The 22,169-nt window shown below is 51.5% G+C and overlaps 1 protein-coding gene across 4 annotated transcripts in view; it reads right to left on the bottom strand.

Moving 5' to 3' along the window:
* LOC105483914 (janus kinase and microtubule interacting protein 1) overlaps positions 1–14,082 on the bottom strand; it is a 179,743-nt gene extending 165,661 nt beyond the window's left edge. For 2 of the 4 annotated variants that reach the window (XM_024793415.2, XM_011744998.3), the window contains exon 1: positions 7,859–7,994. The gene's annotated coding sequence lies outside the window, so the exon portion shown is untranslated. Of the gene's footprint in view, positions 1–7,858; positions 7,995–13,786 lie in introns of those variants that run through there. The other 2 variants (XM_011744996.3, XM_024793414.2) reach the window with 2 other exon arrangements.
* Between the last annotated feature and the right edge of the window lie 8,087 nt (positions 14,083–22,169).

Genomic DNA, 22,169 nt, shown 5'->3' on the forward strand with positions numbered 1-22,169 from the left:
TGTCATTGGTCGAGTGTTCTATAGGTTTCCTTTAGGTCTAATTGGTGTAAAGTGTTGTTCAAGTTCCCTGCTCCCTTGTTGATCTCCTGTAGACTTGTTCTATCTGTTATTGAAAGTGGGTGTTGACATATCCAACTATTATTGTTGAATTATCTATTTCTCCTTTCATTTCTGTCAGGTTTTTTGTTTGTTTGCTTATTTGTTTGAGACAATCTCTCACTCTGTCGCCGAAGCTGGGGTGCAGTGGTGCAATCACAGCTCACTGCAGCCTCAGCCTCCCCAGGCTCAGGTGATCCTCTCACCTCAGCCCCCTAAGTAGCTGGGACTACAGGCACACAACACCATGCCTGGCTAATTTTGCATTTTTTTTTTGTAGAGACAGCATTTCACCATGTTGTCCAAGCTGGTCTCAAACTCCTGGGCTTGAGCAATCTGCCCGCCTAAGCCTCCCAAAATGCTAGGATTTCAGGCATGAGCCACCATGCCCAGCCCATTTCTGTCAGTTTTTGCTTCATGTATTTTGGTGCTCTCTTGTTAGGTGCAAATATGTTTATAATTATTATATATTCCTGATGTATTGAACTTTTTGTCATTATAAAATGTTGCTCTTTAGTAACTTTTTTTGTTTTCATCTCATTTTGTCTAATATCAGTATAGCCCCTTAGCTTTCTTATGGTTGCTATTTGCATGATATATTTTTTTCTCATCCTTTCACTTTCAATCTATTTGTATCCTTGAATCTAAAGTATGTCTCCTACAGATAGTGCTATGATCTGAATGTTTATGTCTTCCAAGAATTCATATGTTCCTAGTCACCAGTATGATAGCATTAGGAGGTGAGGCATTTGGCAAGTGATTAGGTCATGAGGGTGAGCCCTCATAAGTGAGATTAGTGCCCTTGTAAAAGAAACCCTAGGGAGGTAGCTCACCCCTTCCACCATGTGAAAACACAGCAAGAAGACTGCTATCTATGGGGAGGCAGACCCTCATGAGACGTTGAATCTGCCAGTGCCTTGATCTTGGACTTCCCAGCCTCTAGAACTGTGAGAAATAAATTTCTATTGTTTATAAGCTATTCAGTCTAAGGTGTTTTGTCATAGCAGCCTGAAAGGGCTAAGGCAGCATATACTTGGATGATATATTTTATCCCTGACAACATCTACCTTTTGATTGGCTTATTTAACCTGTTCATCTTTAATAGTATTGATATAGTTGGACTTATGTCTTCCATTTTATTTTGTTTTCAATATGCCTCATGTCTTTTTGCTCCTTTATTCTTCCATTACTGCCTTCTTTTGCACTAAATGAATCAGGCACCATGTTTGCCATGTAAGTCAGGAGCAAGGACTTCAAAGAGGTATTTCTTTTAAATTTAGATAACAAAATTACTGACAATGTTAAGTTTCTTAAATGGCTAATTTTCAAATTTGTCATGATTTTTTTTCATTTTGGTTCCAGTAAATGGAACCAAATCAATTATTTATCCAATAGTCTCTGAACACCACCTACAAAAACGTCCACTACCAGCTTCCTGGGTTGGAAGATTGGAAGTCTACAGCTTGACCTTCTTACAAGGAGGCAGAATGGGGCCATTAGATTTTCGAGATCCCCTTCGTGACATGTGGTGACTGGAAGTGTGGAGACAGCTCAGTGCTTCAGACTAAGGTGGGAAGGGATGGTCAGGATTCCTAAGAGTCCACAATGATGGTGTTTTCAAATGCTGTGGCATTGTTCTCACAGACACCTGCTCACCTATGCTCAGGAGGCTCTGATAAGCAGAGGTCCTTTCTGCAGTTGCCACGATAAGCAGATAAGACACCACCCCAAACTGTTCAGCCCACATCCCTACCTAAGAGTGACTTACCACACCCCACTTAACACACCTTGCCACTTGACCTCTTAGCACATCCCCAAAGCCCTCTGCTCACTAACAATGATGAAGGGAAGCTACAATCCAGGAGCAAATGAATCGTCAAATTCCAAATGAACAACTTATTTATTTGGGGCACCTGAGGGCACCAGCATCCCTCCCCCATCTTCTGGCTAGAGCACTCCAATTTCTAATATCCTATCCAGCAATAAGACTTGTTTGTGTCTTCAGTCGGAAGTGTCTTGCATTCGTTTTTAGCCATCCCTATAGGAAAATCCAGGGCTCTGCAATGCCCAGGCTCTCACAGACTCGGTTCATCCTGGGCACCTATGGTGCTTCCTGGGAGAGACAGATCATGTCAGGAAAGCATCCATCTGCCCAGTGGTTTAAATAGATTAGGCACAATGTGGGGGCATCCAGGCCCTTTTTCAAAATAAGATATCTGGTTTGCAAAAAGAACCTCGTCAAGCCCCGAGCCTGGAAGGCTCCAAGACTTGCTGCAGAAATCCAATTACCGCTGGGCATAATGAGCTCACTCACCCAGCGCCCTGGCCCAACAATGCAGCCCTGCCAACGTCCCGAAAGAAGCTTTGTCTTCCAAAGTGCATTCGGAGGGTATGGCTTGGGAGAAAGAGAAAAACCAGGCTAATGGAATAGGAAATGTGACCTTCCGGGAACACAGGCATGCGGTTTGTTTCTGAAGAACAGCCTTCTAACATTTTTCTGCTGCCTTAAACTAAAAGCAGGCTGCACCATAAGGCAGCGAAATCCCAGTCTGAGGAGGGAAAGAGAAACTTTGAGTTTTACAGAACCTTCGTAAATGTCATCTCTGGACTGATAAAACAATCTGGGGTATTCCCACCCCAGGCATTATAGTATCTGAGGCTCAGACAATTGACTGTCACTAGAGGTGGCTTCTGCAGAGAACAGAGTGATGTTTTTTTAAGCGCAGAGTGGACCTGATGCAAGCAATAGAGAGAACATACTGTGGTCCTGCTAAGGTCCCTCCCAACACTGACATTATGGGAATCTGAAACTAAAAGCCAAAAATCTATTAACCACCTACTGTGCACCTTGCCCTGGCCAGGCTCTGGGAGTTCCAGTGTGAATCAGAAAGCATTCCTACCCTCATAGAGCCCTCTGTCTAGCGGAGGAGTCAGACAAGTCACTGGCAGCTGCAACACACTGTGGCCAGGGCAGAGGGTGGCGTGGGGCAGTGAGGGTCCTGGGGTTATACCTGGCCCAGTCTGGGGATGGAGTTTTCTGGAGGAAGGCGCATGATGGATCTTAAGCACAAGTGGATGGGGCTGGGGGAGGTGAACAGGCAGATCCATCAAAGGGAACAGCATGTGCAAAGGCCCGGCCTAGTCGAGAGCAGCCGGGGGACTGTGTAGCTGGACACGGGCTCTGCTGCAGGCATGGCAGGAGAGGGAGGCAGGGTGGGTCATGCCACACTGGCAAAATCAGAGGAGAGAAGGAAGCCCCATTAGTCCATTCCCCTGCCCCTGGGCCTGTCTGAATCCAGCCCCAATGACTTCATTCACTCAATCCTCATTTGTAGAGTAAGTAAGTGGGTCTCTCCCTACTCCTGGGGCCCAAGAAGGGTGGAGGAAGTGGCACCCGAGGAGCAGTGCTCAGGAGAGGGCTATGGTTCATGGGGGAAATGGCGGGAGCTGAACTGGGAGCAGACCATGGGGGGCTGCAATGCCAGGCTAAATTTACAACATGATGTTACAGGCTGCATATGGATCCTAAGATGGTTACTATAGTGAGACAGATTAACATATCTCTATCTAACATAGTTACACATTTTTCGTTGGCAAGAGCAGCTAAAATCTACTTACTCAATAAAAATCCCCAATAAATGCAATTGTATTAACAAAGTTCCCATGTTGCACTTTTCCTCTGTAGACTTGCTCATCCTACACTCTTTCCATAAGTGAACAGCACCGTTAGGAGTAGCCAGAACTAGGTTGAACCCACCACTGCCATTTCCACCTGTGCAAGCTCAGATAAGTCACTCGTTCTCCAGCAACGAGGTGGTGGAGGTCCAAGGAGAGGGCTGGGAGGAAGGTCCACTGCCATCCTCGATAATCACCTGGGGCTCTTCCTGCTGGCTTGTGGGCACACCCCACCTCCCACCCCCAACCCCAGCAGGCAGCATAATGCCAGGCACCTGAGGGCAGGTGTGCACAAGGAAAGTGAGGATGACAGTGTTAGCTGACCCCTACAAATCTCAGCACAAAGTTGCCCCCAGGCATCTCTCCACATGGAGCAAGCATACACACCCAGTGACAGGGATGGGGTGATACCCCAGAATGCCGGAGCTCCCAGGGTGATGTGACATGTCTCCCTCGTGGTTCCTGGCTGAGTTGGGAACTCAGCTCACAGTCCCCTCCTGGGCCTGACAGAAAGCAGTGGAGATGGGGTCCAGAGCAGAGGGGGTTCATCAAACAAGACAGCAGGCAGCCTGCACCACATCCTGAGAATCAGCCACTCTCAGCCATCAGAGCTGGTGTGGGGCAATTCCAGGATGGGGACAAACAGCAGCTTCGCCCACACTAGGGGATGCAGGGACTGCAGAAAATGAACATGAGGCTGCAAACTCTTAAATCCTGGTGCAATGAATATTGCAAAAGGCTTACACAGGCTAGAGCCACTGAGTGGCCAAGAGGCAATGGAGTGGCCCGACACTCTTGGGCCACGCTAAAGTCATGGGCTTGACTGCCAGTGAGTGACAGCCCAGTGTGCGTCAGGCTCCAGACTCCAGACAGCTCTACCCCTGCGCTCCTCACCAGGCCTTCCCGAGGGCTCACAGCCAGAGATGCAGCTCCCAACACCCGTGTGACTATCCCCTGCATCTCCCTCCTGAGGCCCTCAGAGAACTCGTCACGGGCCTTAGTGGCTGGGTCAGCCTCTGTATTTCAACTGTGGAGGCTATGGGTCCCCCTCCCCCAGAACGTAAGCTGCTGTGGGCAGAGAGCTTGCCACCCCTTGTCCTAATGGGGCCCCAGATCCTAGCAGGGCACAAGGTGGCCCTCAAAGGTGCATTGTCATTGTTTGTCATCCAGCTGAGCTTCTTATTTATAGAGGAGGAAACTGAAGCACAAAAACCGTTTCATTAACTTGCCTGAGGTCACAGACCTCACAGAAGGCAGAGCAGGAGGTTGAGCCCCATAGGCCTGAGCCTGGACCCTGCCCTCTGGAGCTTACAGCTACAGCAGCAAGGCCCAGTGGAATACAACATGTATGCCACATGTAATTTCACAGTTTTAGTAGCCACATTTTAAAAAGTAAAAAGAAGATGAAATTAATAATATATTCAAAATAGCATCATTTTGAAGTGAAATTCATGTGAAAATTATTACTAAGATATTTTATATTCTGTTTTTTTCATACATCTTCAAGCCCAGGAGTGCATTTTATTTATTTATTATTTAGTTATTTATTTTGAGACGGAGTTTCACTCTTGTCACCCAGACTGGAGTGCAATGGTGCAATCTTGGCTCACTACAACCTCCGCCTCCCGGGTTTGAGCTATTCTCCTGCCTCAGCCTCCCGAGTAGTTGGGGTTACAGGTGTCTGCCACCACACCCAGCTAATTTTTGTATTTTTGGTAGAGACAGGGTTTTGCCATGTTGGCCAGGCTGGTCTTGAACTCCTGACCTCAGGTGATCCACCCTCCTCAGCCTCCCAAAGTGCTGGGATTACAGGCGTGAGCCTCCGCATCTGGCCAGGGTGTATTTTTCACTCACAGTCCATCTCAGTCCACAGGAACCACACTGCAGTGCTTAATAGCCCCTACCAGCGAGTGGCTACTGAAATAGGACAGCTCAGCTCCAGGAGGTCCCCTGGTGGCCTCAGAGCAAGCGTCAGAGTCACCTGGCATTGGAAAACTCGTTGACAATCACAATGACCATGACTTCCACAAGTAACACCAGCAGCAGCGCCGGCTGACAAACACCTACTGCACGCAGATGCCACTGAGCCTGTTTTGGTTTGGTCTACATCCAAAACCAACCCCAAGAGATAGGGACATTCTCTTTATTTCACAAAAGACGGAAGTGAAGCTCAGAAAGATGAAGGAGCAAGCACTCGATCATCAGAGCTAGCAGGGTGGAGTTCAGAAATTAAGTCAGTAGCAGTGATTACTGAGTGAACACCTGCTCTGTGCCAATGTCCAAGGCTGACAGAGGAGGGGAAACCCCACAGGCAGGGTTCCTGCCCTCATAGTGCTTGATTCTAGCTTCTGGGGAGGGGAAATGACAATAAAACCATTTCAGATCATGATGATTCTCAAAAGTAAACAGGGTACTGATGGGGACCAGGGGCACGGCCACTATCTGGGACAGTCAAAAACCTCCCCAAGGAGGAGAAATTTAGGCTGAGACATTGTGGTGGTTAATATTGAGTGTCAACTTGATTGGTGAAAGATGCAAAGTATTGATCCTGGGTGTGTCTGGGAGGGTGTTCCCAAAAGAGATTAACATTTGAGTCAGTGGGCTGGGAAAGGCAGACCACCCTCAGTGTGGGTGGGCACCATCTAACCAACTGCCAGCATGGCTAGAATAAAGCAGGCAGGAGAAGATGGAAGAGCAGAGTTGCTGAGTCTTCCGGCCCCATCTTTCTCCCGTGCTGGATGCTTCCTGCCCTTGGACATCAGACTCCAAGTTGTTCAGCTTCTGGACTCTTGGACCTACACCAGTGGTTTGCCAGGACTCTCGGGCCTTTGGCCACAGGCTGAAGGCTGTGCTGTTGGCTTCCGTACTTTTGAGGTTTTGAGACCCAGACTGATCCGCCACTGGTTTCCTTGCTTCTCAACTTGCAGATGACCTATTTTGGGACTTTACTTTGTGATTGGTAAGTCAATTCTCCTTAATAAAATCCCTTGCATATACACATATATCCGATTAGTTCTGTCCCTCTAGAGAACCCTGACTAATACAGACATGAGGGATGAAAAGAAGCCAGTCTGGGCCAGGGCAGGGATGAACATTCCAGGCAGCAAGCAGCTCACACAAGCGCTCTGAGCAGCAAGAATCCAGCATGTTCCAGCAACCGAAAGAAAGGCGGCCAGGGCTCCCTGCGCTGTGCCAGCTGCCTCTCTGGGGCACTCGGTTGGCCCCTACATCGTCCCTCCTGCCTCGGGGCGCTCCCACGCTCTTGCTTGGAAAATGAGGAGCCAACAAACCATTCTGCAGGTTTCAAGGACAAGTCAAGGCTGGGAGCCCCCAGCACAGTGCTCATCACAAGGGACTGAACTGATGCATTAATGAGCAGGGGAGGAAAGGGTGGGAAAGCCTACAGAACAGGACCTGGGCAGCCACAGCCCTGGGAAGAAAATGTTGGCACCCTGAGCACTGCTTCCAACACCAGCCACAAAGGTGAGAACCCCAATGTCCGTCCACAGATGAATGGACAATTGTGTTATATTCACACCATGGAATACTACTCAGCCATAAAGAGGAAGGAAGCACCGACACTCGCTATAACCCGGGTGAACCTTGAAAATATCAGACTAAGTGAAAGAAGTCAGCCACAAAAAGCCACATACGATCTACACCTACGAAATATCCAGAACAGGCAAATCCAAGGAGACAGAGGGCAGATGGATGAGTGCCGGGGCTGGGAGAGGGGAAGTGAGGAGTGACTGCTCATGGACACAGGGTTTTGTTCGAGAGTGAGGAAATTGTTTTGCAACTAGATCAAGGTGATAGTTGCACAACCTTGTGAATGTAGTAAATGCCACTGAATTGTATAATTTAAGATGGTTAATTTAGAGTGATTGAATTTCACCTCAATTTTTTTTAAGAAAGAGAAGGGGGAAAAGAACTGCTTTAATGGAAAGCACAGGTTATGATCTCATCCAATACATTCCCATGTCAGAACAAGCAGAGAGGGGCGACCAGCCACCAGATGCAACAGGATAGAGTGGGAGAAGACAGGAGACAGAAGCCCCAAGGGTAAAAGAAGCAGAAAGCTACTTACCAGCTCACTCCTTGCCTCCACTGTCAACCCCTCACAGTCCTCACCGGAAGGACACCCACCCCGTGGTGATGCGTCCCACCCCCTCCAGCACTGAGGAGGGACCCAGGGCCAGTCCAGGCTCCTGACTCAAAATGCAGCCAAGGGAGAAGCTCAGAGGCCAGCACACCGAGCCAGCGCCTCCCTCTGACCTGGCAGGCATAAGGGTATTTCTGCCACAATGAGCACCCGCTGGCAGTCCCTGGCTGGTGCACACAGAACGCCTTTTACTCCTTAAAGTGGCCCTTCAGCCAGTCTCAGCCACGGTGGGAGACAGGACAGCAGCAGCCTGTACCCGGGTCCTCCCATGGGAGACAGGACAGCAGGCAGGCTGTACTCAGGTCCTCCCAGGCCAATTGGGAGTTTTAGGATATGCAGTGGGTCCTGAGGATGCTTGCGGGCCCTGGAAAAGATAAAGGGGCCACCTCAGACCACACAGAGGGGAACGGGCTGACCTAACACAAGAGGGTGGTGGTGCCCAACAAAGGGAGCAGCCACTGCAGCTGCTGTCCACTGTGTGATGCTAGACGAGGCCTTTCACCTCCGTTCCTTAGTCTCATCCTCACAACCGAGGGATGTGCAAGGACCAGACTGGGGTGATCCCCATTTCCCAAATGAGGAACCTGAGTTGCAGAGGGTTCAGGGGGCTGCAGACAATAGCACAAGATTAGCTGGTAAATGGCAAAGCCGGTGCTCAAACCCAAGTCTGATGTCAAAGCCTTCTATGCTAAATTATGATGCCACTAACATTTGCTTTATTCCACAAAACTCCCACAAGACAGCACAGGGCATCAGTGAAGAATGTGGGCTGCAGGTGAGGATGACAGAGAGTTCCAGAGGTGGATGGTAGCACTGGTTGCTCAACAGTCTGGATGTGCTTCATGCCACTGAATTGCACACTTAGAAATGGTTAATATATCAGCTATGATTAAATACTTTGATATATTTAGTATATTAACCATGATAAAAATATATTTTAAAATGGTCAGGTGCTAGCCCATCAAGGAATTGTTAACAAATTTTTGAAAATAGATACCACGCATACCACATTCTCTAAATATGGTAAAATTAAATTAGAAGCTAATAAAAATATAAATCTCCCTGCCCCTGTCTCCTCCCCTCAAAACAGAACATGGGTTTCTTGGCTTCAAATCCCTGCTCTGGAACATACTCGCTTTATAATCCCTGGCGAGCTTCGGAGCCCCTCTGTGCCCATCTATAAAATAGAAATGCAGGTGCGTGCCTCCCTCTGGGACTGAATGGGTTCAGTCAGACCAGAGACAGCACAGACCAGTGGGAGGCAAACTCCTCCTAGAAAAAGCCAGGGAGTAAATGTCTTTGGCTTCACAGATGTCTCCCCCAGCTGCTCAGTTCTGCCAGTCTGGCACAAATGCAGCCACAGACCATACATACACAAATGGGCGTGGCTGTGTTCTAATAAAACTTTATTTACAAAAGCCCCTGGCACAGATCCTGGCACTTGCTAAGTGCCATTCACACACGTTAACTGTTATAATGAAGAAAAACGGTATTTCTGTCAATTCACCTCTGCAGACTTATGAAAGGCATAACACTTCTCGTTGGGGTTCTGAAAACCGATACTAACATCAAAGGCAGGAGGGAGGCCCCGGCCCCACTGTGGAGCTGCCCCCCCCCCACACTCTGAGCTGCCCCTCCCACACTCTGAGCTGCCCCTCCCACACTCTGAGCTGCCCCTCCCACACTCTGAGCTGCCCCTCCCACACTCTGAGCTGCCCCTAGGTGCTTTCACCACGGGCCCCTTCTCCTCTACTCTCCAGTATGGGGGTGGTGCAAAAGTAATGGCAAAAACCACGATTATTTTTGCATCAACCTAATAATGACCTCTGTGGCCACTCCCTGCAAGCACGCCTGCTTCTCACGTCCTACAGGAGGGGTTCCTAACCCAGCCGTTCACAGCATGAGACCCCCAGAGCTCCTCCCCTGTCCCTGCCCCTCCCTGCTGATCCATGACCCCTGTACTGTCCACCTGGCCTCAGAAAAGCATGAGCAAAGAAAACACTTTCTGAAGGCATCCAGGGCGAGAGTCAGGATGCTGTGGTCCCACCAGTGGCCAGCCCTGGGTCACTGTCTGAGTCTCGGTTTACAGCAGCACCAATGGCCACTATGGACATGACGGTGATGTGCTTCCATTAAAAGCACCAAGAAGGGGCCAGGGGCGGTAGCTCATGCCTGTAATCCCAGCACTTTGGGAGGCTGAGGTGGGCAAATCACCTGAGGTGAGGTCAGGAGTTTGAGACCAGCCTGCTTAACATGGTGAAACCCCATCTCTACTAAAAATACAAAAAAATTAGCAGGGCCTGGTGGCAGGTGCCTGTAATCCCAACTACTTGGGAGGCTGAGGCAGGAGAATTGCTTAAACCCACGAGGCGGATGTTGCAGTGAGCCGAGATTGTGCTACTGCACTCCAGCCTGGGCAACAAGAAAGAAACTGTCAAAAAAAAAAAAAAACCACCAAGAAGGCTTTCTGATCTATTTCTCATGCCATCCCTGTTGGAAGGTCGTTTTCCATTACAGGGGTCAGTGTGCTCCATGGGGCAACATCTGAGGCCTGGAGTCAGGGAGCCCCACTGCTGAGTCCCCTGGTGTCCTGAGACTCGGCTCCCTCTCTGGTGTTCACGTAGACCTCACCCTGTGTGGTGCTATGCAGCAAAGATGAGATAGCCCAAGGCAGAAGCGGGAGGTTAAGTGACGATATTTCCTTATGTGGCCCTCATTCCCCTTATCCAGACAAAGAAAGTGAGTACAGGGGCTAAGTGACTTGCCCGATGTCACACTGTCAGTAGGGTGGGAGCTGGTCCTCAACACAGTTCCACTGACCTAGCCTGGTCCCTCATACCGCTCAGCCCACCACAACGGTGGCCACTGCTCTGATCATTAGTTTCATTGTTAGCTAAAGAAGGACCCCAGATGTGGGTATGGGAGTTTGCTCTGTGACAAGGCTAAATGAATAAATATTCTCATAGCTTCTTCACCATCATCATCCCTCATAAAGCTGCTACCTTTGCTCAGGGACCACACCTCTGATCCCCACATCAACCTAGCCAAAGAGATACCACTGCCCCCTTTTATACAGGAAACGGAGGCTCAGAGAGGTTAATCCTCTTACCCAAGATCACACAAGGATAAGGGATAAAGTACAAGCGAGTCCAACTTCAGAAGCCCTGCAGGTTGATCCCATTGCCACTATGGGGAGAGGAGTGACCCAGGAGAACTGGGACAAACCGCAGTCATCCTCAGACTCCCCAAGGGAAGCCCCCATTTAGTTAGAAAGCCCAGCAGGGAGGCACTTGCCCAATCCCAGCTAAGTGAGGCAGGGCCTGAATGGGAACCCTGGCAGTCTGGCTCAGAGCCTGAAGAGATGCAAGGTCCCACCCTCGAGGAGTTAAACAGAGAGCCACAGCCTGCAGTGGCAACTGCTGCTGCCTTATGGACTAGAAATTGTTCCCTCTGCCACTTGTCCCACAGCCCAGTCCACCATTACACACCAAGAGAGTGGGGCCACGGTCCTGCCACTTCCTCAGGCAGCCTTCCTGGCTGGGCCAAGGCAGGGGCCTGTCCCCCTCTCTCCCTGCACATGGCTCTCTGACAGCACGGGCAGTGTCTGTGTGGCCATCTCCCTAGGAAAACAGAGCCCCGACCAAAGTGGGACCATCTCTCAGGTGACCTCACTGTGTCCCGTGTCCCGTGTCCCCAGTCTCTAGTGGGCAAGATCTGCTTAAGGAAAAACTATACAAACAAATATCACACTGGACGTGTATGAAAAGTTCTGAGAACACAATGAGAGAACCACACAATCTTTCCAGTAGAGTCTTGGAAAATCACAGTGATGGAACCTAAGAGCTGGACTTTATCATGAATCGTTCTCCAGATACACAAGGGAGGGGAGCATTGTTTTAGAGAGGGGGGTGAAAAAAAAGCATGTGGGGAAAAACCCAAGTGTGAAGACATGTCTACACAACACAGAGGCAGCAGGCGTGGCTGAGACATCGTGGCAGGAAGAGGGGAGAGATGGGCCAGGGAAGTCAGGATGGAAGGAACTGGTGAGGTAGTGGGGGCAGTGGGAGTCATAGGTGGTTTGTGAAGGAAGAAAATGCCAGTCATCTCATGCATTGGGTCCACACTGTGATCCTTTGGGAGCGGCTTACTGCAAAAAGACTCCAGGTAAGAATTACCCCAGACTCCAGAGCGGAGATGTTCAGCATTACAAACCGGTACATATCTCAGCAACAAAAATCTTGCAACAAGCCACAAACCTCCACTGTGCGCCGCAACATCAGTCTCTGCAGACCCGCAGATCTCCAGGAGGGTGACAGTGCCCTGCTAGGAAAGGATCCTAATCCCCCCACTCCATCCTCGAATGTGTCCCTCCTCCTTGCCCATCCCAGCTATTGGAGCCACCACCCACAAGCCCAGGTTGCTAGAGGAAGGGCCAACTCCTCCCATGGCCTCGCCCTCCACACCAGCGGGTTGCTTTGACTTAGGGGAGATGTCCCTGCTATGCCCAACATTCACTGTGGGTGGAGCCCTGGGAGAGGGGCTGAGGCTGCCCCTGTCCTCCTCCCCACCTCCTCCTCTGCTCTGGAAGGCAGAGGCCGTCAGATGGCAACAGCATCCTGGGACAGCTCCGCGGTCCAGGAAAGCTCAGGAGGGGCAAGGGGATCTCCCTGACCTTGGTCTACAAGGAGCTGGCCAGCCGAAGTTAGGGCGTTCCCGGAGAGAGCACAACACGGGCAAAGGCCAAGGACAGTGTGCCTGCGAGTGTGCGCAGATGGGGCGAGCGGCGGAGGAGGGCTGGCGGTTAGATACAGTATCGCTGGAGCTCAGAGAGCCGGGCAGAGGCTGGCGGAGAGCCGAGGTTGGCCCAGCCTTCAGGAGACCGGCGAGCTGGGGTGTGTGGGAGCGGGATGCTTCTAAGGCGAAAAGAAGAGCCAGCCTCGTAAGCGGCCTCTATCTGGGCTGCCCTGGCCGGATCCTCAGGAGCCCACAGCAGGGGGGATGGAGCGAAGGACCGAGGAGCTGGGAGGCGAGGCGGCCGCGCGCGCACTGACGTAGGCCACCGAGGCCGCTGGCCCCGACGCACGGCGCCCGGCAAGGTGTCTGGCACCACCGGAGTCAATCCTTGCGCGCCATCTCCGAGCCCAGCGCGCCCAGGGCGCGCTGGGCCGGCAGGAGGGTGGGTGCCAGCCTTTCTTCCCATCTCTCCAGCCTCCTCCCCGGCGCCCACGTGGGCGGAGCAGCGCGAGGGTGTGCGTGACAGGGGCCGCGGCGGCGTGTGCCGTGCGTGGGGTGGGGTGCAGGCTGGGCGGCCTCGCCCGCGGGCCCCCCGCCGCCGGGGCGCGGCCCCCAGCTCCATCTTCTTTGCCACCTGGGCGGGGATCTGGGGGACTACGACCTACCCTGCGGAAGACACCGAGGGGACCGGCCGGCCACACCCCCCAGGCCACTCCGGCAGGCACCGGGTGGGTCCCCCCTCCCGCTCCTTGGCTTGGGGGCGGAATCCGGAGAGGAGTGGAAATAGGGGTGGCGTGAAGGAGAGCTGGGGGCTGGGGGCGGAACCGGGAGGGGGTGTTGGGGGAAGCGACGCAGCGGCTGGGAGATTTTGCAAGGGGGTCTGAAGAGGAGTGGGGGATGGGTACGGAAGGGTGGGGGAACGCTAAGGTGGGATGCAAGAGTGGAAGGGGGACCCGAAGGGGGCGCGATGACCGGAGGACGGGGAGATGGACGATGGGGCGGGGCGGCACCGGTCGCCGCGTCCCTCGCCGCCGGGTCCGCCCCTCGGTCGCCGGGTCCACGGGTTCTCTCTGGCCTGCGCGCGCCTCTCCTCCCGCCCCCCGGCGCACCTGTACCCACCTGCTCGGCGCTCAGGCCCGAGCCGGGCAGCAGCAGCGGGCGTAGCGAGCGCAGCCCCGCGCCGCATCCTCCGGCCGCCCCCTCCCCGCTGCGAGCTTACGCCGGTGTCGCCGCCGCCACCGCCTTAAAAAGGACAAAACGGAACAGAAAATGAATGCATGCACAAAAAATCGTAAAAAGCAATTGAGGAGGATGGCAGTCGCGCGCGCGGCTCGGCGGGGCGGGAGTCGAGAGGCCGCGGCACTGGTGGCCGCGATAGGGGCAGGCGGCCGGCGCGTGCCGCACGCGGGTGGCTGCAGCTCCCTCGGTCGCCGGCGCCCGGCTCCGGCACGGCCCCGCCCCTCCCTAGGGAGCCGGTCCGATTGGTCTGTCTTCCTGCCAGTCAGGCAGGAGGGCGAGGCGCCCGCCCCTCCCCGCCCCCGCCCCCGCCCCAGGCAGACTCTGGGAGAGCTTCTGCAGCCCCGAGAGGGGGCGCGGAGCTGCCGGAGCGTGCGCACTAGGCCAGCGGCCGGCCCGGGCAGGGCTGGGGTCCCGGCGCTGAGCGCCCTCAGCCGCGCCGGGCACCCTGGCGCCTCGCTGAGTCGGAGCAACCCCCGGGAGGAGCTTTCAGGCTCTGGTCAAGGCTCGGGCCTCGGGAAGCTATCCCTACCCTCGGGGGCTCGAGCCTGGCGTGGAGCTTGCAGGTAAAGCGGGGCTGGGGCCGTCCGGGCCGTCAGTGGTCAGGAAGACGCAGCGACCCCGGAGATCCATGTCCCCCTCTGTACGGATGAGAGGTCTGAAGGTCAGAGGTTAAAGCGCACGCTAAAGTCGGCAGAGCCAGCAAGGGGCAGAACTGGACATATGCCAGCCTAGGGAGCTGCCCCCACCAGCCCAGGCTGCCCCCAGCAAAGCCACATCACCAGGTCATAGCCAAATGAACGATGTGCTGTCGAGCTGAGACTTGGGAGGGGCAGGACTCAGCTGGGCAAACACTCATTCATTCAGTGTCATTAGACAAATATTTATTGAGCACCTACTGTGTGCCAGGCAGTCAAGAAGATGTGGGGACACCATAGTGAACAGCAGAGAGGAAGAGGCGCCCACCAGAGCTTACTTTCTAGCAAGGAGAAGGGAGGGAAGAGCACCCAGCAAAGGGAGCAGCGTGGGGGAACACCCTGACTGCAGGGAACGGGACATGTTTGAGAATCTGATAAAAGTGTCTGGGCCACAGAATGATGAGAGGGAGAGTGTGGAAGATGGGGCGTGGGGGCACAGAGGGGCAGCGCTTGCAAGGTCTTGCAGGCTGGGCAGAGTTTGGAGACTGTCTCGCCTGGAAGGTGGTCCCATGGACTATGGTCAGATTGATATTTTTTAAACTGCACCAGTCAGGATAAGCTGTGTTAGCCACAGTAACAACCAAACCCAAATCTCCCTGGTGTGTCTTGCTACATGGTACATCCTTCCTCTGTCAGTGGGGCTCTGTTCATCGGAGTGGTGGGGAGCCCAAGGTGGGCTCCCAGCCGAGCACCCACATGGTGCAGCAGCGTGAATGAAAGGTGACAATTATGCTGGCTTTGAAAGCTTCCGTCCCAAGGGACGCTCATCTCTTCTGCTCACGTTTCATTGGCCAGAGCAGGTCACATGACCATGCGTAACCTCAGAAGAGGAGGAAGTGCAGACCTCTAAGGTTCAGGGAGTGGAGAGGAACTAGGATATTTGTGAGCAGATGTGAGACTATCTTTAGCAGATGCCCTGGCTGCCCTTGGGGCATGGGCTGAAGTAGTCAAGAGTGGGGACAAGGAGGCAGTGTGGGGGCCTCCCCCACCCTAATACAGTGAAGTATCAGCGCATCAGAGCAGTCTGCGTGCAGAACTGGCAGGACTTGCTCATGGCTTGGACGTGGGCAGGAGGGAGGGAGGGACAATCAGGGACAATGCCCAGGTATTATGGGATGAACTGTGTTCCCGCGTTCCTGCTAACCACCCCCCCTCCCCCCCAAAAAAAGCTCATATATTGAAGTGCTTATTCCCAGGACCTCAGAATATGACCTTACTTGGAAATAGGGTCGTTGTAGGTGTAATTAGCTACGATGAGGTCACACTGGAGTAGGCTGGATCCCTAATCCAGTCTGCCTTCTATCCTTATAAAAGGGGGAAATTGGATACAGAGACACAAGCAAGGGGAGCATGCCGTGTGAACATGAAGGTAGAGATCAGGCCGAGGCATTAGCTAGCCAAGGAAATGCCAAAGATGGGAGCAAACCCCCAGAAGCCATGAGAAGGGCCTGGGACAGATCCTTCCCCAGGGCTTCATAGGGAGCGTGGACCAGCTGACACCTGATCACAGACTTCTAGCTTACAGAAGTGAGACAGTGCATTTCTGTTGTTTAAAAAGCCCAGCTGGTGGTACTTTGATATCTGTGATAGGTTAAGGGTTATGTCTGACTGTGAGTAATCGGGATCACAACTAGACAGTGGCTTAAACAGATTTTTATTCTCTCTCAACAAGAAACCCAAAGGCAAGCTGTTCCTCACTTTATCCTCTGTCACTCCTTCACCCTCAGGATGTAATTTTCTTTTTCAAAGTGTCTTCTACACGGCAAGTTGGCTGCCTCTTCCCAGACATCTCATCACTATTCCAGTCAAGAAGGGGAAGAACAAAAGGCATACCCACACTAGGTCAGCTCCACTTCACCACTTTCCTGAAAACTCTCCCCAGAGAGCTCTGTTTTATCTCATTGGCTGGGACAGTGTCCCATGGCCAGTCCTGGCTTCAGAGAAGGCTGGGATTATTATTATATATTTTTAAGATGGTCTCTTGCTCTGTTGCCCAGGCTGGAGTGCAATGGTGTGATCTCGGCTCATTGCAACCTCCGCCTCCCGGGTTCAAGCAATTCTCCTGCGTCAGCCTCTCAAGTAGCTGGGATTACAGGCCCACACCACCACACCCAGCTAATTTTTGTATTTTTGGTAGAGACGGAGTTTTGCCATGTTGGCCAAGTTGGTCTCGAACTCCAGACCTCAGGTGATCCACCCACCTTGGCCTCTCAAAATGCTGGGATTACAGGCGTGAGCCACCACGCCCGGCCAAGGATTTTTTTTTTTTTTTTTTTAATTGAAGGTACATTGCTGCCTGAAACAAAGTCAGGGTTCCATTAGTGAGGAAAAGAAAAAGAATGACTTTTGAACAGGCAACTAGTAGTTAGTGGATCCAGGTTTTGTAAAACCTGGGGCCTCTACAGTCCCTCTTAGGAAGAATAATTTAAAAACCCCAGTATAAGACTTGGTCAAAAATGAAAACTTACTTAGAATAATAACAAAACAAGACAAATTTTAAAATATTTTAAGTTGACAAATATCAAAAACATTGCAAAAACATTAGAAAACTAACAAAATTTTATTAATTGGATACCTGACATCCACCTTTATCTTTCTTTTTACATTTTTTTAGCTTCTTCATCATTTTTTATTACCTCTTTGGAAGCCAATGATTTTATAATATTTTTCCTGTGGAGAAAACAGAAAGATAATTCAGAGTACACCTATAATGATGGGAACAATTTGAATGTTGATTGGAAAACTTTGTCAGCCTCATAACTCATTATTGGTAATGTCATGTAGTTTTTTGAGATTGTTTTCAAATTTGGAGAAAGGTCTATCATTCTTTCATAAATGAATGCTAAGACTTGGAAGAATTCTATTTCTTCCAGGTTTCTTATTGGGATTTTATTAATTTTCATGATGAAAAGCAACTGAAAAATTGCAAACCAGAACATGACTCGACCAACACCTCCTAAACCTCAGTGCTGGTGCCCATCCCTGGAGAGGCATAGGAGAAATGCATATGCCCAGGTTCCTCCACATCCCACTGAATTGAAGCCTCAAAGTGGCAAGGTCCAGGAATCCCAGGAATGCCCCATGTGACTCCTGCTGAGCAGTCCTGGGCTATGTGACCCCTCCAGTTGCCTTGTGACTCTGAGGGTCTGCAAATCCAGACCTCTCCTGTTGGAAGAATTACATTTTCAACCCTCATGTGTCTTCCTCTGCCCATAGACTACTGGTACCAGGCACCATAGCACACATTGCCAGTGCCGTGGCAAGGAGGGCAGTCCTGGGAGCCATTAGCCTGTTCAGGGAGCAATGGCTCAACCCACACAGACTGGCTCAGACCTACATAAACACACCCCACTAAACCCAAACCAAGGCATCCCCAACTCAACCCCCCTTCAGTTACATCCCCAAAATGCCCTTGGCCTCCCCATCAGCTCCCAAATGAGAGGCAGCGTGATGAGGGTGGCAGAGGGAAAGAGAGGGCGTCGTGGGTTGGACTGTGTCCCCCAGAACCTGAGTGCTGAGGCCCTAACCCCCAAGAGCTCAGAATGTGACTGTATTTGGAGACAGGACCTTTGAAGAGGTCACTGAGCTTAAATGAGGTCCTGAGGGTGGGACCTAATGCAATATGCCTGGTGGCCTTAGAAGAAGAGACTGAGACACAGAAGGAAGCCCCTGTGGAGATGCAGCGAGAAGACGGCCATCTGCGAGCCAAGGAGAGGGGACTCGGAGGAAACCAACACCTTAATCTCAGCCTTGAAGCCTCCTGAACTGTGAAAAATAAGTTTCTGTTGTTACAGCTCTTCTGTCTGTGGAACCCTATCTTGGCAACTCTGGCAGCCAGCTTAGCCAGTTACAGCTAAAATATCTCGCTTTTGGAAAACATTTCCAAACGCATGACCACATGAACCCAGAGCTCAGGCCCTCCCAGGCGTTGGAAGGGTCTGTACGTAGCTTCACAGGGAATCCACCCCCAACTGCCACCACGTGGTCACTACATAACCCTCAGGACGACCTACGAGGCGGGGGGGCAGGTACCACCAAGATCTCCCTATTAGGGACGAGAGGTTGGGACCCAGGGGCTCACTCACAGCAAGCAGCGTGGAAGCCACCAGTCTTCCGAAGCCAAAGCTGCTCTCCCCGCCCCATGCGCCCTGAGCCCACACCTGGAAGTGGTAGGGAGGCAGGTTTCAGCTCCCTATAAAGACAAACATTCTCATCAGAGGGACTCCTCTCTGGGAAGCTGTGAGCACCCAACACCTGGGAGGGGATGGCCACTTGCAAGGATGCTGGAAAGAAACTTCAGTTCCTGCTGCTCTTGCAGAGTAGAGCGTGGTCACCACCACCACTGCGGGGCTGGGCTGCCAGGATTAAATTCCAGCTTTGCGAGGTACCCATGGTGACCTTAGGCAAGTAAGTGAAACTTTAGTTTCCTTATCTGTAAGATTAATCTTCTAATCATAATAACTGCATAGGTTTGGGTGGGGATTAAGTGAGTGAATATATATGACTCTGGGTTTGTTTCCTGGGCTGCCCTAATACAGTATCACAGACTGGGAGGCCTGAAACAACAGACGTTTATTTTCTTACAGTTATGCCTGGCCAGACTCCACAGTCAGGGTGTTGGCAAGGCTGTGCTTCCCCTAGAGGCTCTAGGAGAGGATCCTTCTTGGCCTCTTCCAGCTCCTGGTGACTCCAGGAGTTCCTTGGCTTGTGGCCGCATCACTCCGGTCTCTGCCTCCATATTCACACGGCTTCCTCCTCTTTGTCTGAGTGTCTTTTATAAGGACACTTGTCATTGGATGGAGGACTCACCCAGATAGCCCAGGAGGATCTTTTCTCAAGCTCCCTAACTTAATCATACCTGCAAAGACTCTTTTTCCAAATGAGTTCCCGTATCACAGTTTCCAGGATGTGCATATACCTTTAGTTATTACGAATTATACAATTATTTATCTACGAGTGTGATCATTCTAAAGGAGGAAGAGAAGGTGGTAGGAGACCATGTAACATGGAGTTTGGCTTGGTCTGAGGGGTGGAAAGTCTTCCTTGAGGTTAGCTTGAGTATTAGCTAGCTAGAAGCAGAGGAAGAGAAACAGTGTCCCAGGCCTGGTGAACAGGAGCATGAAGGCCCGGAGTTTGGATTTGACCTTCCAGATGGAAGGGAGCCATTGGGGGTTCTTGGGGCAGGATGTGAGTGGCAGGATTAAAGGAGACCTGTGAGCATGTGTGGAAGAGCAGTCTGACCTCACCAGCCCCGTGGAAGATCCCACCAACGCTGGTGCACATCTACTGTGCTGGGGGCACCAGGAACACAGCAGGGAAACAGCTGTTTCTGCCCCCAAGGGCTCATGGGCCGGTGGGAGAGACAGAAGAGCACATGGATCATTATGATGGGGTAGCCCTGGGCTATAAAGGTGCAGAGGAAGGGGCCAGGTGCAGTATCTCATGTCTGTAATCCTAGTGCTTTGGGAGGCTGAGGCAGAAGGATCCCTTGGAACCAGGAGTTCAAGCAAACCTGAGCAGCATAGGGAGACCTTGTCTCTACAAAAAAATTAGTTACCCAGATGTGGTGGTAAGTGTCTGTACTCTTAGCTATTCGGAAGGATTGTGGTGGGAAATTCACTTGAGGCCAGGCCAGGAGTTCAACACTGTAGTGAGTAATGTATGTGACTGTACTCCAAAATGGGCAACAGAGTGAGACCGTGGCAAAAAAAAAAAAAAAATTGCAGAGTGAGGGCTGCCTAGGGAGTCCAGAGAGGCTTCCTAGAGGAGAAAATCCTTGAGATTGGACAAGAAGAGCAGAAGCCACGCAGAGGGACCACCAGCATGTGCACAGGGCTGGAAGCATATGCACCACGCCATGAATTTCCCACCTGCCATCCCCGAGAGGACAGACAAGGTTGGAGGGTCTGGCAAGGTCAGATCATGGGGAGCCCTGAAGGCCACACTGGAACATCTGCTGATTTGTGAATTTTGAACAGGGCACTGCACCACTGAAGCTGGTGCAGCCTTTGCAAGGAGGCTGATGGGAAGGTGGGCACTAGAGGCTTTTGAACTGATCCAGAAGAGGGAGGTCAAGGGCCAGAGCCCCACGCCTGCCAGGCAGTCTGGGACTGGAATCCTGCTTCCACCACTCACTCCCTGCATCACCTGGAGCCCCTGCTCCCTCATCTGAGTGCTGAGAAGAACAGAACCTACTTCATAGGCTAGTTAGGCTGTTTCAGGAGATGACGCTCATGGCTCACCTAAAACAGAGTTTGGCACATTCAATGTGCTCAGTTGGTGAACACTGCCAGCATTCATGGCAGAAAAGCTTCCTTCCTTCCATCCCTGCGCCAGTTCCATGTTCCAGAGGAGGCAGAGAGCATAGGTAACTTGACCATGTTCACTCAGACAAAATGATCAGGAAACCACACCAAGTGCATATTCTCCATCAGTTCACTTTCAAATCCAAAAAGACAGGGATGAGAAGTATGCCGAGTGAAAAAGACAGTGTGATTCCATTTATATAACTTTATCAAAATGGCAAAATTATAGAGATAGAAAACAGATCTGTGGTTGGCAGGACTTGGGAAAGGGAAGAGAGAAATGACTGTGGCTATAAAAGGGTAGCTGAGGCTTCTTTGTTTAGAGCTGTTCTGTATCTTGACTGCGGTGCTGGGCACACAAACCTACGCATGATAAGAGACAGCACTAAACATGCACACACAAGTTCATGTTAAACCAGAGATGTCTGAATAAAGGGGGATGGATATGGGATCTCTCTATATTATTTCTTACAACTGCATGCGAATCTATAATTATCTCAAAAACTTGTAAAGGCAATGGTGAACACTGTCCATCTTTTGGTGAATATGAAGGTAGCTGATCTAGGCTTTTGTACAGCATAGGGCTCCTCCCTGGGGCAGGGAGATGGGACCAGGGGCCTGTGGCATTTTCCTCCAGGAACAGGGTGGGTCTGGCCGAGGTGACTCTCACCTGTAATCCCAACATTTTGGGAGGCCGAGGCAGGTGGATCACCTGAAGTCAGGAGTTTGAGACCAGCCTGGCCAACATCGTGAAACCCCATCTCTACTAAAACAAAACAAAACAAAAAGTACTGGGCATGGTGCCACATGCCTATAGTCCCAGCTACTCGGGAAGCTGAGGCAGGAGAATTGCTTGAACCTGGGAGGTAGAGGTTGCAGTGAGCCAAGATCATGCCATTGCACTCCAGCCTGAGTGACAGAGCAAGACTCTGTCTCAAAAAAAAAAAAAAAAAAAAAAAAATCAGGGTGGATCAGTCAGGAGGGCTGTGAGGCAGGCTGAGTCTCCAGGTTCTCCATCATGGAGCAGCACAGGGAGAGTCTGCCAGCGACAGGATCCCTATGCCTGGGCATTCTTCTGTCTTTTCTACCTTTCAATGAAAACAGCTTTCTGTGGGCTCTTTCTGTTTCCATGAATAATACATGCTCATTGGAAAGAATTCAAACAGTACAGGCAGATATAAAAAAGAAACCAAAGGTCACCTTGAATCTTGCTACCCAAGGGTAATCCCGCAAACACTCAGGTGACCCTGCCTTCGTGCTTCT

Source organism: Macaca nemestrina, chromosome 3 (genome assembly GCF_043159975.1).
Source record: "Macaca nemestrina isolate mMacNem1 chromosome 3, mMacNem.hap1, whole genome shotgun sequence".
In the NCBI taxonomy this organism is placed as follows: Eukaryota; Metazoa; Chordata; class Mammalia; order Primates; family Cercopithecidae; genus Macaca; species Macaca nemestrina.